The sequence below is a fragment of the Pinus tabuliformis genome, chromosome J, assembly GCF_031772625.1.
Source record: "Pinus tabuliformis cultivar Carrire ecotype Pingquan chromosome J, CPIR1, whole genome shotgun sequence".
In the NCBI taxonomy this organism is placed as follows: domain Eukaryota; kingdom Viridiplantae; phylum Streptophyta; class Pinopsida; order Pinales; family Pinaceae; genus Pinus; species Pinus tabuliformis.
Window position 1 is genome coordinate 1329871265 of NC_142295.1, and position 18304 is coordinate 1329889568.

Below are 18304 nucleotides of genomic sequence, written 5' to 3' on the forward strand. Positions count from 1 at the left end.
CGTTTAATATATTTTGCTTTAGTAATTAGACTTTAACTATTTGTGTTTAATATAGAGTAATTAGATTATTTTATATTTAATATATTTGGGTAATTAGATTTTGACGATTTGTGTTTAATCTAGAGTAATTAGATTATTTTACGTTTAATATATTTTGCTTTTATAGTTTTTATAAAATTGATGATCTGGAGTCGGGACAATTTACTTTAAAAGCAAGTTTTATAAAAGCAAAATTACCGTCAAAACCGGAGACTTTAATTGTGATTTATCCCAGGCTTCCGGAGTCTGGGCAATAGCGTGAATCCCCAGATAACAAATCTCTTGAACCCCTTGCCGGGGAATGCTCTTCCACACCTATATATACACTTACGGAGAGAAACCAAATCAAGATTGAGAGGAAAAGTCCTTTGGGGTTGTGGAAGATTGGGTTGTGAAAGATTGGGTTGTGTGTACTTCATTTTCTTTCATTTCTGGTTTCTTGGCACGTAGGTCAGTTGATCCAGTAACAATGGCAGTTTCGACTTCGAGTGCTGCGACCCCAATCCTGAAGGAGTTGCTGGACATAGTGATACCCACGATCTGGAACTTGGATTTCTTGGAGATGTGGAGGCCATTCTTTGAGCCCTATCACCTCATCATTGTGCAGGATGGCGATCCGTCGAAGACCATCAGTGTGCCTAAGGGTTTCGATTACGAACTGTACAATAGAAATGATATCGAGAGGATCTTGGGCCCCAAGGCCTCCTGCATCTCTTTCAAGGACAGTGCCTGCCGTTGCTTCAGCTACATGGTCTCTAAGAAGAAATACATCTTTACTATTGACGATGACTGCTTCGTTGCCAAGGATCCCTCCGGCAATGACATCAATGCTCTCCAGCAGCACATTATGAATTTGCTTTCTCCTTCAACTCCATTCTTTTTCAATACACTGTATGATCCATACAGACAGGGTGCAGATTTTGTACGTGGGTACCCCTTCAGCCTTCGCCATGGAACACCCACTGTAGTTTCTCATGGCCTCTGGATGAATATCCCTGATTACGATGCCCCCACACAACTTGTCAAACCTTCCGAACGCAACACCAGATATGTTGATGCCGTTTTGACAATTCCAAAGGGTACGCTTTTCCCCATGTGTGGCATGAATTTGGCCTTCAATCGGGACTTGATTGGCCCTGCCATGTATTTTGGGTTGATGGGTGATGGCTAGCCTATTGGTCGCTATGACGATATGTGGGCAGGATGGTGTGTCAAGGTGTCACATACCCCGGTAACCTCGCATGTAAAAGGTAGGGAGTTAGAAGTTTTTATGCAATTACCACAAGCAATTAGTCAATTCACAACTCCACAAATCATCATTAACCGTAGATATACTATTAATTATTACATCACGTGAATTGCCATCAAAGACAGTAAGTTTCATATCCATTGCGTAACCTTTACCATCACTGTAATAACATAACTGTCTCATGAATCCATGCATCCCTCTTTTGATATCCTTAACATGTTAGATAATCATGTACCAAGACATTATGGTTGTCACATCAAATAAAGAACCATCATCATTAAGGACCCATCATTATCAACAGACACATAAGGCAATCACATCAATCACACCATAGAACACGGATATACCCTGGAAACCCCGTAGGGTGAAAACCAGCAAACGTTTAATCTTATTATTAAACGCTCGTGAGGGTTTTCACCCCTCACTCAATGGCTTATAAGGGATTCCATCCCTTAACCATTGTCTTAAAATCTTTACAATGAACTATCACTAAGCTGTCACATAACTAGCTAAAAGCTAATACAATTTACATGTATTCTATTATTCACATACCGCCACATGCAACATTCCTTGTGGCATAAATGTTCTAGCAATGGACATTACTGCAGCTTGATCTCATCTGCATGGACGAATAATCCTTTTCCTGCCATTGTTAAACATTACTTTCCTTTGGCACCAACCGCCATCTTTTCCTGTCAATGCTGTTGACACAATCTTGGCAACAAGATTAGTTACATTATCAATAATCCATTAAACAACCTCTAAGAATGATCTTTATCATCTTCTCATCTGCATGAGCAAGCATCACATACTACTACTAGTACATATATTCCAGTACATTCTGATTCCATTTTTCACACATATCTCTCTCTAAGAGATCTAACCATTAGTTTACAAGTCCATGTTTCCTTTAAAACATATAACACAATGGTTAAGTTTACATACTAGGTAATAAACTATTGTTCTGTGCCTTTGCACATGCATTCCTTCCCAATAAAATCTAGCTTACTTCTATTTCTATTATATGCATTCTTTCTTTCCATAAATGGAATATTAGCTTCCCTTTCTTTAATATGCCAAGAATGCGAATGCATTATTTAGATCTATTTCTTTAATATGCCAAGAATGCATTATATAGATCTATTTTCCTTTAATATGCCAAGAATGCAATATTTACTTATATTTCTTTAACACTCATTCTCTTCTCCAAGAATGCAATAGCTATTAAAATAACACATATTCATAACCTTACCCAAAATAGCTATGTTTATAAACAATAACACATACTCGTTTCACAATACCAGCATAAACTCTTATGTTTTCCAAGATTGTCATAATACTTATCTCTTCAGTTGCGTCATCAACAAGCTGAAGCTGCTGTAGACATGGAGCGCACAACAGCTACAGCAATGCAGCTTGAACAATAGCTAACAGGGGAACTGGACCGCATGATTACGTCGTTAGCATATATGTTCAGACGCAGGCAGTCTCTTGCAAATTTATCTGTCGGACATGGGATTTCGGGAGTAACCACACCCCGCCTTTGCAGAAACGACAAATTGAATGTGTTGAACCGAATAGGCTCCCAAGATACAGAAGCAACACCATTGTATGTCAAACACACGACCTTCATATGTTCAGCGTGATGCTCTGCCGAAACAGAAACAGAGGAGCGTGGATCAAACACGTAACCTCATAGACCAGTCTTCCAATACGTAGGCGACATCATTGTGAATCGATTTGGGCACATCTTGCAACAATTGTGAGAGATTGTTATGTAAAATCTGCCTTGAACAATGAGGAAATGGCTATGAGGCAACTGGACCGAAATCCTCCGTCATCTCTTGCTCCGAAAACCAAGTGCAGAGAGCTACAGCTTGACCTCCACATCAAAGAAACAACGCTGCTGTCTGAGAAGTATGAAAGGCCCCCAAGCTGGATGAAAACCAAATCCGACCTCCAAAACAGGGCATTAGAGCCGAGTGATCAGGTTTAGGGAGCGGACAAAACGGAGCTGAATAAACTAACTCCAGGTAAGAGCAACGAGACGCCCCCCCGATCCTTTGCAGAGATCCCGGTTAAAATCGAATCCAAGAAGCAGTTCCGAACCAAGAATCCGTTTCGAAAACCAACTGTTAACTATTCGTAACTGTTGAGTTACTACCGACCCTCAGTTACAACCAACCCGTAAATATCTCATACGGTTTATTATGACGCGGCAGAGATGTTACATACTCCCCCCCTTAACAGGAACACCGTCCTCGGTGTTCATCTTTCATTGAGAACTTGAGATCTTACTCATGGTACTACCATCGAATCCACACAAAATGTGACCTTTCCTCTTTAAAATCAGAGTTTTCATTCCAAGACATGACAACAAATAAAATAGTAATGATATAATCATAAGAAATATCATTAGTTATAAGCATCAATAGTCAGAAGCATTCATAATTGCAAAAATATGCAACTTCTAATCGCCACCACTTGGCCCTTAATCATTCATAATAAACAATTCTCTGTGTCAACTTACCATTACTTACCATCTATGCCTAAAAATCATGAATACCTTCATGTAAGCATTTCAATAGTGGTTGGAAAATTCTTCAATCCTCCATGGTAAGTAATTCCTGTATTATATGACTAACAAATTCAATTGCATTAGTCACTTATATTTTGAGTCAAATGAAATACTTTTGACTATCAATTCAACTGTGCAATGCTAGATGATTTCTAAATCACAGTACTTTTACAAGTACTTAAAGAGCATTAACACCAATCTTCAAATGATCAATCACTGCTCACGTGCACACTGAAAGAATTCTTACTAAAGACATCAGCAAAGTACTTCCAGAAGTACCAAAAGAGCACCTAGCTCTCTAATCATCAAACAGTCAATCACTGCATCAAGCAAACACTGTCTTAGCTTTCACTAAAATGTTCACAAAATTAATAATACAATAAAGGAATTTAAAATTTTCAATTACTCCTTCTTGAGCACTAAGCTCATTTCTTGTTAAATGTGCATAACATATTTTACACAACTATATGTAAAATTCGTTTTAACATAACATATAGCTGATTAGTTAATTCCTTTAGCCATGAGACCACAATGGACTAAAGAATTCCCAACCCATGGGAACTGGTTTCCAAAACCAAATCGAGTCATTTTCACATCCAGACAGTTTCTTTGATAGAGACCTTACCAGGTCTAACATGGAATTCCACTGGCCAACCAGCTCAAGAATTCCAATGACCACATAGGGTCCAATATATGATTCCTCTTGGCAGCGTCCTGCCTATTCCTCTGACAGCGTCCCGTCTATGAGGAATTTTGGGCCTCCTCCAACAGGCTCCAAATCAACAGAGCTGCCTCAGGCTTTTTACCCCTCTTCACCGTCTTGGCAAACTCTTTTCCCTTACTGAGATCATTGATCTCTAGGGAGAGGAAATCCGGGCAGACAAGTACCATCAACCCCTCCGGGTAGGTAACTGCCATCAACCCAAGGCATATCCGGGCAGACAAGTACCATCAACCCCTCCGGGCAGGTAATTGCCATCAACCCAACTATCTACAACTGTCTGGCATGATAAATTTCTCATTTATTACTCTTTCTCAAAGTAATTACACAATGAACCATATAATCATTATCATTACAAAATAAACATTCATGTACACCATGCATTTACACTTATCCCTCATCATGGGTCCACAACATCAAGATTGATGGGAAACATATCCATCATACACGTTGTATGCATGCAAATTTTCCAAATAACATAATTCATGCATATCATACAACATCATTCTTTCTCATTTATAATTGCATTTCACATTGCAGCAATTTATGTGATGAGTTTTTCTTGTTGCCATTAAGCTACCACTACTTAATCCCATCAACAACGTTAGTTTATAAATATGCATCAGTTAACACGTATTCCATTTCCAAGAATGTTCATGCATACAATATTGTCATGTATAAAAGCATATGCAAATACTCATTAATGTATAAATGTCAACAACAGTTGAGTTAATAATCTAAACATTTCCAATTTTGCCATAGTCTGTTGTTCCAATTCAAATCATCATTAATGGAGTATTAGCTTACGTTTACTATGGCTAGCTTTAGTCATGCATCGTTAGTGTAATTAAACATAATTTTCTCTAACATACAAGAACATAACTCTTATGTCACAATGACTAATCTTTGTGCATACCATTGCTTATCATATAAGCCCTTCTTTAATGTATGCAACACTTATTCCCTTCACTAGAAGACTACCATCATTTCATACAACAAACCACATACCTCTTCCTTAAAGGAAGTCATTTTAATCCTCATTTCTCTATCTTCCGATGTGAGGGTTTCTCAAGATTCCCTTTCAAGAAATGATTAAAGATATCTATCTTTAGGCATAAAAATCAAGCAATCAACACAGCTCATCTAACAAGACAATCTCTCCAAAAGATTATTATTTTTCGAGGACGCTAACATGACCACTTTCTTTAAGTACACACAGACTTATAATTCCAAAGTCACAATAGCTACCAATATGCAACATGTGTTCTCCTAACACAATTACTTTACTTCAATGCACATAGTTCTTTTCATGAAACAAGTAAGGATTTTGGTTCTTGTATGAACACTATTCTAATGTGTCTTTAAGGAAAGAACCTCTACTTTTATTTTCAAGAAAATTCTCATAAAATCCTGCATCTTCATACATGAAGCATGCATACTCTTAGGATGAGACTATATTTATGTATATATGTAATATACTCTTTCCTCAAGAAGTTACTTTGGCCATATTTAGCAAGGATTTTATAGACAAGAGACAAGCATTTCACATACAAGACTCACGTGGAGTCTTCCCAATAAGAACTACTTATTTGCTTTATTAAGAAAGCATACAAAATAATCAATCTTTAATTGCATGCATTAACACATTTTCTTTACCAAGAAAATCTAGAAAAGAACCATTCTTTCATTGCATGCATTCAAATACTTTCTCTACTAAGAAATCATATAAACATTCATATGTATTCTTCAAGAAAGTGAGCAAGATACTTATCTTATCCTTGGATCAACATGCATAACTAACAAATTAAATCACCCTTATCGGAAGCAATTGCTCTACTTATGCAATTAGAGACATAATCTCCTAAGTGTCACACATGCACCAGAGTTACCACTTGATGCTAGATGCAACAAATATCATAACACTACTATGTATCCATTTCAGAATAATGACTTCAAGGAGACATTACGAAAATCATTAACAGCAACACACTATAGTTATCATTTTCCAACTCCTTAAGCATGGTCAAGGGAATTCTCACATGCACATCAAGCGCTATCTAGTCATTCCCAGACTCTTTTTCCCATCTTCGTCTGTCCCTACAGCACGGTCTTCTTCCTTCTCCTTGCTTCCATTTACTTTGGAAGCATCTATAGTTGGGGAAGGTAATTAGAGTTTACTGACAACTGTATTAACACAGGTAGTCTATTTATGAATAATTATCGCATGTAATCAAACCACGAATGGATCCTAGAAATGTTACCCACTGAACATGCCTTTACAATTAACCTCACACTGAATGCAACATGCATAAGAAATCCATCATTCCCATAGTAGAGATAAATTCAACCATCATTAAATCGAAGCTCGAATGATTTTTATCTCCCAACAAGTAATGATTAACATAAACACATATCATGCTAGTGAATTTCGATTAATTAAAGGGTAACATCATTAAATCTATGAAGACATAAGCATATACTATTCATCATGCATTCTCATGGTGAATAAAATTAAGAACTCTTCTCATAAACAACCGGAACTATAGCACAAGGAGAGTAAGAACCTTCATACACACATTCGTAACATCAATCAACCTTCACTTGTTTACAAATTGTAATAATCTTAAGTCCAATTCAATTAATGCATATAAGTTCTATGGGTTAGTCATACAACACTAACCAATCTCAACTACCAATCGTCTTCATGCATCCATGACAAGACTGAATCAAAGTTAGTTATGACAGTTAAGTCTCGCTGCTTGACTCATTGCATGTTCTCAATATACAAAGGGGTTCTTCTAATGTCCTTTTTTTAAAACTATTTTTCATCCTATTCAAGGATGTTCCCCTAATTTATATTCATGCATTGGCTCATTAAGTTTTGTTCATGGTAACTTCAATTTTGTTTAATAAATGAATCATTGTTATTGCCATATTTGCAAATCAAACTTGGTAGTTCGTTGTCACTTTCTTCAATGACTGTTCAATATTGTTCTTACGTGTAATGAGTGTTCAATATTGTTTGTAAGTGTGACAAAAGTTTCATTGTCTTTTATCCTCATCAGGAATCCAACATTATGAACGTAGTTATGCAACAACTTATTACTTACTTCTCAAAGAAGTTATAAACATGAATCACACCCATCATGCCAAAAGTAGTGTACGACATAAATGAATATGCGACTGATTAAACTCATACCTGAGTTAATGCCTACTGATGGCGTACCTCAATATCCTTTCCGCTTACCAATTCCCAAAGGCGCCAGTATTGCAACCTTTAGCTCTGATACCACTTGTCACATACCCCGGTAACCTCGCATGTAAAAGGTAGGGAGTTAGAATTTTTTATGCAATTACCACAAGCAATTAGTCAATTCACAACTCCACAAATCATCATTAACCGTAGATATACTATTAATTATTACTTCACGTGAATTGCCATCAAAGACAGTAAGTTTCATATCCATTGCGTAACCTTTACCATCACTGTAATAACATAACTGTCTCATGAATCCATGCATCCCTCTCTTGATATCCTTAACATGTTAGATAATCATGTACCAAGACATTATGGTTGTCACATCAAATAAAGAACCATCATCATTAAGGACCCATCATTATCAACAGACACATAAGGCAATCACATCAATCACACCATAGAACACGGATATACCCTGGAAACCCCGTAGGGTGAAAACCAGCAAATGTTTAATCTTATTATTAAACGCTCGTGAGGGTTTTCACCCCTCACTCAATGGCTTATAAGGGATTCCATCCCTTAACCATTGTCTTAAAATCTTTACAATGAACTATCACTAAGCTGTCACATAACTAGCTAAAAGCTAATACAATTTACATGTATTCTATTATTTACATACCGCCACATGCAACATTCCTTGTGGCATAAATGTTCTAGCAATGGACATTACTGCAGCTTGATCTCATCTGCATGGACGAATAATCCTTTTCCTGCCATTGTTAAACATTACTTTCCTTTGGCACCAACCGCCATCTTTTCCTGTCAATGCTGTTGACACAATCTTGGCAACAAGATTAGTTACATTATCAATAATCCATTAAACAACCTCTAAAAATGATCTTTATCATCTTCTCATCTGCATGAGCAAGCATCACATACTACTACTAGTACATCTATTCCAGTACATTCTGATTCCATTTTTCACACATATCTCTCTCTAAGAGATCTAACCATTAGTTTACAAGTCCATGTTTCCTTTAAAACATATAACACAATGGTTAAGTTTACATACTAGGTAATAAACTATTGTTCTGTGCCTTTGCACATGCATTCCTTTCCAATAAAATCCAGCTTACTTCTATTTCTATTATATGCATTCTTTCTTTCCATAAATGCAATATTAGCTTCCCTTTCTTTAATATGCCAAGAATGCGAATGCATTATTTAGATCTATTTCTTTAATATGCCAAGAATGCATTATATAGATCTATTTTCCTTTAATATGCCAAGAATGCAATATTTACTTATATTTCTTTAACACTCATTCTCTTCTCCAAGAATGCAATAGCTATTAAAATAACACATATTCATAACCTTACCCAAAATAGCTATGTTTATAAACAATAACACATACTCGTTTCACAATACCAGCATAAACTCTTATGTTTTCCAAGATTGTCATAATACTTATCTCTTCAGTTGCGTCATCAACAAGCTGAAGCTGCTGTAGACATGGAGCGCACAACAGCTGCAGCAATGCAGCTTGAACAATAGCTGACAGGGGAACTGGACCGCATGATTACGTCGTCAGCATATATGTTTAGACGCAGGCGGTCTCTTGCAAATTTATCTGTCGGACATGGGATTTCGGGAGTAACCACACGCCGCCTTTGCAGAAACGACAAATTGAATGTGTTGAACCGAATAGGCTCCCAGGATACAGAAGCAACACCATTGTATGTCAAACACATGACCTTCATATGTTCAGCGTGATGCTCTGCCGAAACAGAAACAGAGGAGCGTGGATCAAACACGTAACCTCATAGACCAGTCTTCCAATACGTAGGCGACATCATTGTGAATCGATTTGGGCACATCTTGCAACAATTGTGAGAGATTGTTATGTAAAATCTGCCTTGAACAATGAGGAAATGGCTATGAGGCAACTGGACCGAAATCCTCCGTCATCTCTTGCTCCAAAAACCAAGTGCAGAGAGCTACAGCTTGACCTCCACATCAAAGAAACAACGCTGTTGTCTGAGAAGTATGAAAGGCCCCCAAGCTGGATGAAAACCAAATCCGACCTCCAAAACAGGGCATTAGAGCCGAGTGATCAGGTTTAGGGAGCGGACAAAACGGAGCTGAATAAACTAACTCCAGGTAAGAGCAACGAGACGCCCCCCCAGATCCTTTGCAGAGATCCCGGTTAAAATCGAATCCAAGAAGCAGTTCCGAACCAAGAATCCGTTTCGAAAACCAACTGTTAACTATTCGTAACTATTGAGTTACTACCGACCCTCAGTTACAACCAACCAGTAAATATCTCATACGGTTTACGGCAGAGATGTTACACAAGGTCATCTGCGACCACTTGGGATTGGGTGCGAAGACAGGGCTGCCATACATTTGGCACAGCAAGGCCAGTAACCCTTTTGTTAATTTGAAGAAAGAATACAAGGGAATATTCTGGCAAGAGGACATTATTCCATTTTTCCAATCTGCCACACTTCCAAAGGAATGTACCTCTGTCCAGCAATGCTACATTGAGCTGTCAAAGCAGGTAAGGGAGAAACTTGGAGTAATAGATCCGTATTTCCAGAAGCTGGCAGATGCCATGGTCACTTGGATTGAAGCTTGGGATGAGCTCAATCCCACTGCCGACCATGCTGAAGTAATTCCGAATGGATCAGCTAAGTCACCCGCGAAGTAGCTGCAAGGATCTCCCACATTAATTACTTGCATTTGTAAGCTCTGAGCGGTAGTGCCTCTTATTATTTTGGCATGAGAATTTTGGTAGATGAATAGTTTATTCAGTTGAGCTGTAGTTATTACTTGTTTTTTTTAATGCAGTTAAATAATGGTAGGGGCTACATTGACATCCAGAGAAACATTTGTTGGGATGCAATTATTTCTGAGAATCTGCATGCAGTATTTGCATGGATATGTTTTCTATTCGGTTAGATAATAATAGGTCTTACATGGACATCTCGAGAAGCATTCAGTCATTACATGGATAATGCTTGGATTGAGTATCTGCATGGATGGATGGTTTACGTTTTTCTTGGTGCTGCAATTGCATATTTTATTTGTTTCAGTTATTACATGGATAATGCTTGTATCCAGTATCTGCATGGATCTATTTCTGCCATTGAGATTTAAGTTTTTCTGGGACTGTAATTCCCCACCGCCGTGTTTATTGAAAAACATAATTAAATGTTCAACACAAAATGAAAATGGATCGAGTATCAATGACACTGACAATGCAATGCCATGTATCGAGTATCTGCATGGATCTACTTCCGCTATTGAGATTAGGTTTTTTGTGAGTGTAATAAATTGCAGACCGCTGTGTTAGTTGGAAAATTTTGAATGTTTAACGCAAAATGAAAATGGAATGTCCTGGAAAATGCAATGACATGTATGTTATTGGATCGAGATTGATGAAATTCAATTTTCGTAAACATGTATGTCGTGACTATTCTATCTGTCGTGGTAAAATCGTGGTGTTTTAGTAGGGTAATATACCCTACCTTTCATGACAACGTTTTTTTCTCTAAAGACTCTCATGACATAGCCTTCTCTCAATATGTTATGCGCATATTTATGATTTACATAGTTTATGTTTTGTAAAATTGATTTGTAGTAGTCTCACCCTTGTTGTTGTTGGTGGTTTTGTATTGTTGTTGTTGGTGGTTTTGTATTAGATGAAAAAGTTGATTTTTTTGTTCAGATGAAAAGTTAAATTTATTTTTTTTTCCATTGTGATTAATGGCATATCATTATTTTGGAGTTTAATTTTAGATTTTATTAAACACAAAAAGATAAAAGAAATTGGGAGTAATTCTGATTGTATTTAAAAAGTATATATAATTTCTTTTGTTATTTCCGAAGAACTCCCCAGCGTGTAGTTATAACTAGTACATTTTTTATGATTTCCAGTCTGTCACTGTTTTCTTAAGCTTGGTCATAACAAGGGATTTTGAACTTTGCATTTTTCTATTCACATATTAATCATCAATTGAACTGTCACCACAGATTATATATATATATATATATATATATATATATATATAATATGGGATTTTTGTTTGCATTTTATATGAGGAATTTACATGTTTTAGTTTAAAAATCAAAATCATTAACTCACAAATTTATCATATCACTAATAAAAATAAAAATTAAATATAATAATAATACAATGCACACAACAATTTCCAAATATAACAAGGAATATTTCCAAATATAACCAGGAAGATTTTATTTTTAAATTAGAATAAATGAGTAAGGTATTCATTTAAATAATACACGCTCCTAATGATAATCAATTAGGACATAATACAGTGCACCGAGGAAGATTTTATTTTAGAGTTAAAACTGAGTAAGTAGGGTATTCATTTAAATAATACACACTCCCAATGATAATCAATTTTAATGGTAATAAATTCAAAGAATGTGCAATCCATACATTTTTTTCTTAATTATTTGGTAATTTCATTTATCATATGATTTATTTAGTTAATGTTTCGGAACCTTAAATTAGGTGTTATAAGGGTGTCTTCTAGGTGTAATGTAAAAATATGTTTAATTTATAGTAAGTAAAGGATTGGTTGATAAACATTTACATATGGGTTAAGAATAATATAACAACCAATATAGGTGTAATGTAAAAAAGTTTGTACACATTTTTACATGCTTATTTAATAAGTTAAATTTATGTTAATATATCCAATTTATAATAAGTAAAGGATTGATAGGTAAACATTTATATATCGGTTAAGAATAATATAAAGTTGGGAGATCTTGTACTATCCTTATAAAGTTAAAAGTAATAAAAATAATAAAATTCAATTTGCTACATTGTAATTTTGGTTTTTTTAATATAAATACTAGAAGAAAATCATAATATACATATTACATTAAAATATACAAAATATATATTAAAAAATATTATTTAATATTCATATTCATGTAATTTTGAATTTGAATTATCAATATGAAAAATTGAATTAACCACTAAACCTTAATTATTTATTAATAGACATTTTATCTAAAAAAATATTATTACATATTTTTATTCATTATTCAAATTTCAAATAGTTATTTCATATTTTTTTTTATTTCAATATTTAATTCTTATTTTAGTGATTACGAAATATTTAGTTATTTGATTATATTTTTAATTAATATAATGATGCTAATTACTAGTATATCTTACATGATTTGTCTTTTTTAATATTGAAATATGAATAGAGTTAGGGGGATTTTATTAACATGAATAGACTTGATGATGGTGAGTTTTTTGGGTAGTTGTCTAAACTTGAGTTTGTTGAACAAAGTACAACTAGCATCACTGATGCAAGTCTCTTTAATTGGTAATTGAAAGGAAATCATAATGCAAGAAAACTATGAGAATAGAAATGAAAAGAATTTAGTTGAGATGGATGTTACATGTAGTGCACCTATGTTATCATCTGAAGACAAGCTTAAAGTGAATAAGGAATTTGGAAGCAAGAAAGTTATTGGAAGTTATTTAATAGAAGCTGAAGAATCAAAAGAATTGAAAGTAAATTAATGTATAGTTCTGGTTTAGATGCTTGTATAAGAGATCGTTTTAACCAAAGAAATATTACAACCTGTGTTGAGGAAAGGAAACAGGGATTTGGGACTTCACTACTAAGAAAAGAGGGAAAGGTTTGAGATATACAAAACCAAGAAATATTAGAAGATCAACATAGTCTAGAAACAAAACTTGATATCCCTCTGAATGAAAATTCATGTGTTGTGTTCCTATCATCATGGAATAGAAATAGATAGGAAAATCAATGGATAGGCAAGAAAAACGTAATATAGGCACTCACGAAAAAGCCTACAAAAGGATTTCACTTTGAAATTTTTCAGGGGTGGCATGGAAAGTTCCAAAGTCTATACAAAAAATCCAATTTAGACAACCTAATCCATTTGAAATCGCAAAGTTTTCGCACGCAGCAGATGATGCTTCAATAGTGACACCATTATTTGATATGGACATTGATGCACAAGTAAGTTATCAAGGTGAGCATGTTCTTTTATTTTATTTGATGAGTAGATTAAATGGGATGGCCATTACAGGATATCACATGATAGTTGAGACCTTGGAACACAATTCTAGTCTAGAGGCTACAATTGTAAGGAGTTGAGACTAAATATCTCATCAATGAGAAGTTTCGAGCAAAACAGGAGCATGGGAAGGGACATGCCCTATCAGCTAAGATTGAGTTTGTTTATAAGAAACTGTTGCAAAATGTTGTGGTGTTTCATGCATGTCAAGATGCAAATTTTCATATTATTTTTGAACTCTAACAAGAAGTTTTGGTAGGAACAATAAGGAGATGTCCATGCTAACCTACAATTTTTGCATCATCCCCTATTGGTAATTTGTAGGTTTTTTATAATACTTTGGACCAAGCTTCCTACTAATCTTCCCTATGCCTTTTTGAGCAACATTACTGTATTCTTTGGGAGGCCTGCAAGAATCAATAGATTGGGAGAAAATAATCAAACTTCAATCCAAGGATGGATCATTGCTCAGCTCACCGACATCTATTGCAGTTGTTTTCATGCATACAAGGAACGAAAAATGTTTGAATTCTTGAATTTCATCTTGAATAAATTCAAAAACCATGGAATCAAGATGAAAATATTATTTCAGGAAGGCCCTTTTCTATATATATAATTTTTAAAAACTGTTAAATGGAGAATTTGTTATTGCACTGCCTTTTCAATATTCGCTTGATCTACTTGAACGCTTGTGAGTTTTTGATATTGTTGAGAGGGTAGGGATCGATCGCCATTTCAAAGAGGAGATCAAGGATGCATTGGATTATGTTTAAACGTATTGTGTCTTTGTTCATTCTAAATAAGTTAGGTTTTGATCATCTCATTAATGCTTGATAATTATTATATCTACAAATTAACAGCCCATTAGCTGCTTGATAATTTTCCATTATATCCATGTACCTAAGGTTTGAAGGCATTTGCAAATTAATCAAATGATATGTGAAAATCATATTCAAATCATTAATGCTCTATTTTGAAAATAAATAAGAAAAGCACAATGAAGAAACACAGACTAAATATTTGAAGTATATTTTCCTTATTGATTTGATTCAAATCCTTGGTAGGTTTATAAATTAAATATCTCAGTCATTTCATCTGTGGAAGGTTGATGTAGAATTAGAACTGCGTCCTTTAAGAAAAAAAAAAACTTTTAAATGTTCCTCTACTGAGTTTGGTTTTAAGTTTCCAAATGCAAGAATGGTCAGTGAAATATAATCTAGTAACTTATTTTTTCAATGAATCATTACTTTAAGTGCACAAAGCACTGTTGATACACATGATACCATTATTTCTGGTTAGCGAAAACAAATACCCTCCCTTCGATTACATCATGGTTAGTTATAACATAGACATGGTATAAAAAATAAATGGATCAAGATCATACATTTGATAGCTTTTCATCCTCATTTCCCAAAAAGTACAGAAATTACCTTATTATAGTGAAGTTGAATTTCACCCCCTCTGTTCTCCTTCTGTTGATTTCCATAACGACATCATGTACGTGTACGACAATGACTATCCCATTATTCCCTTTGGTCACAAGTGCTCTACCTTGTAGCCTATCCAAAACAGTCCTTCCCATGATATCTGCTACCATGTCCCACTCCCAACCTATGAAAAATGAAAAAATGTTGAGGAATGGATCTTTTCACTCCCTAGGAAACTTGTGAAAAGAGAAGATGTAAGACTCTAGCTTTTCCCAAACTATTTACTCTCCAATTTGTCTACTTCTATCACATCACTAAATTTTTCTCTCTCATACAATACTCTTTGGGACGTGTGTGTCCATTCGGCATACTCTACACATTTATGTCACGTGCAGCCATGAGCGACCTTATGTAGAGGAAGGTTGTCACTTCAACATACTGCTCAACTTCTGATATCCTTCCTCGTGAGCTTGGATCCAAGGCCTCAACTACCAATATATACTGTGACATTGATACATTAATGGGTTGGCAGTATATGAAATGAAATGAAATGATATTTTAACATCCATGAGACTAAAAATAGTCGGTGGGACCATTAGTTCCCAATTCTTCACTTTTTTCAATTCAATCATTTTCTTATTCAAACTAATGATGAGTTGGCCCAACCTTCCAATAATCCCCTTGCTGAAAGGACAATGCCAAGAAACTGATGCTAACGTATTCCCATAAATTTCTTTGATGTCTTTGAATGCATCAAATTCCAAAGTGAAATGCTTTTCCACTTCCACTACCCCAGACGTGAAAAATGTTCACACCTGTTCTTCCCAATCTTCTTTAGGTCTTTTCCACCATCCTATTTCACACCGCGTTTTATGTGAGTTGGCTATTAATTGAGAAATAATAACCTTTTCCCTCCATGGAATGCTATCTCTAATGTACTCCTTTTGTTGGAGATTACACATAGGGTTGAATTCCTTAATGTAGTACTTCTTCTTTCTACCCAACTCTTTTCCCCATACCCATTTACGAAACTTCTCTATAACGAAATCATTTAGCTCCTTTCTATTTGTGGAACATACATTGAGGTACATATTCAATTTTTGCATCCATGTGTGGTTTTGTCTCATCCATGTTTTCTTTCTTTCACTCATGCCTTCATTGAAAATAACATTAAGCCATCTACCTACTCCCATTTGCTCAATTCTTTTAAGATATATTTTGAGTTGCACCATAGCAATTGCTTCAATGGGAGTTACTCCTGTTTCAGTCAACATTATCTCATAAGGTACCAAACTTTTTATTTTTAACTTGCTCATGATCGAGCGTTTTTGGATTTTCTCAATTTGTTTCCATTTTAAGACGGGAGTGTTGCCAACCTAAAATTCACATCCATATAGCATCACTGGACAAACTAGGAGTCAAAAAATCACTTTAACTGTTTTGAAGAGAATATAATGCTTTCCACCCTCTCAAAATTCTCTTCTTCCTGCTGTCCTCCCAATTATTTTTTTATTTTTGAAATCAATCCCGAGGTACTTGTACTCATTTTCTTCTTCGAGAATTTTGACTTGAAAGAAGAACGTACACTGGCTCTGCTTCCTTTTGTTAGAGAAAATCATTATTTTGCTCTTGCTAATATTGACTTACATCCCCACTCCTCTATAAAAATGTTCAAGATCATATAAGTGCATCTGCAATCCATGGGCCAATTTAGATATCAAAACAATATCTTCAGCATATAAAAGAAGTTTTATCACAAACTCCCCCAACCGAACACCATCTCCACCTTGCAGATTTAGCCACTCTTCAAGTTTATCAATATATAAAAAAAAAAAGAGCAGGAGATAGAGTGCTACCTTGCTTGACTACAATGTCACTTCTAAAGCTTTCTGAAATACCCATTGAGGTTCTAATTTTTACTTTCACCTCTTCATAAAGTCTATGGACAACATATCTATAATGCGAATGAAATTCAAGCTCTTCCATTCTACACCACAACTTATCGCTAGGGACTGTGTCAACTGCCTTTTTGAAGTCCACAAAGCAGTAGAATACTTCCTCTTTATCCCCCTAAACCTTTTCAATAATGTGTCCCAATGTGATACCATGATACACTGCAGAATGCTTCGGCCTAAAACCTTCTTGTTCTTTTGCCCTCTTTTCTTTTACTTCTGCCCAGTTACGGATTCTATTTTCTACCATGTTACCGAAAATATTTGCAAACAAAGGATTGATCATAATGGTTCTATAATTGGAAGGATTATTAATGCCTCCACTTTTAAAAAGGGGTATTTCTAGTCTAGCTATCCAGTCCCTTGGGAGACCTTGCTGAATGATGTTATTGAATATTTCCATGATGTGTGGTGCAAGAGTGTTCATTCCCCATTTTAGATACCCTGCTTGGAGTTCAACCAAGTCCTTTGTCTTTCATGTTTTCAACTTCTTAATTCCAATCTCCACCGCCTGTAACATGGAGAGCTTTGTAGTTGTTTTGACGCAAATTAATTACATATCATTTAATTGTCAACCCAGGAATTTCGTAAAACTTTTGAAGCGTGCATGCACTATATATGCTAGAAATTAACTTTCAATTTAGATCAATATAACTGCGAAACCAAATAACGACAAACCAAATTCACCTATTCAAATTCAAAAATCAATTCAAAAGAAATTATAGTACAGTGCATGGAATTGAAATCTTAATCCATCACACTTGTAGGAATTGAAATCTTAATCTACCACACTTGCAGGAAGGAAATATTAATATACCACACTTGCCGGAATTGAAATTACATGAAAGGAAATCTACTCTAAGGGATCATGTGTGCATTATCATATCAGGGTCCTATGAAATAAATAATCAAAAGAACATGAGATGAAATGAAAGCAAAAACAGTCATTAACCTCTCACACAGGAAAAGATATGAAAGAAAATAAAAAACAATCACTCTTAACCTCTCACACAGGAAAAGATATGAAGGAAATAAATCTTAAT

At 35.1% G+C, this 18304-nt stretch overlaps 1 pseudogene; it reads left to right on the forward strand.

Moving 5' to 3' along the window:
* The first annotated feature begins 532 nt into the window (after positions 1-532).
* Positions 533-10496, forward strand: LOC149232228 (putative UDP-arabinopyranose mutase 2; annotated as a pseudogene).
* Positions 10497-18304: the final 7808 nt, after the last annotated feature.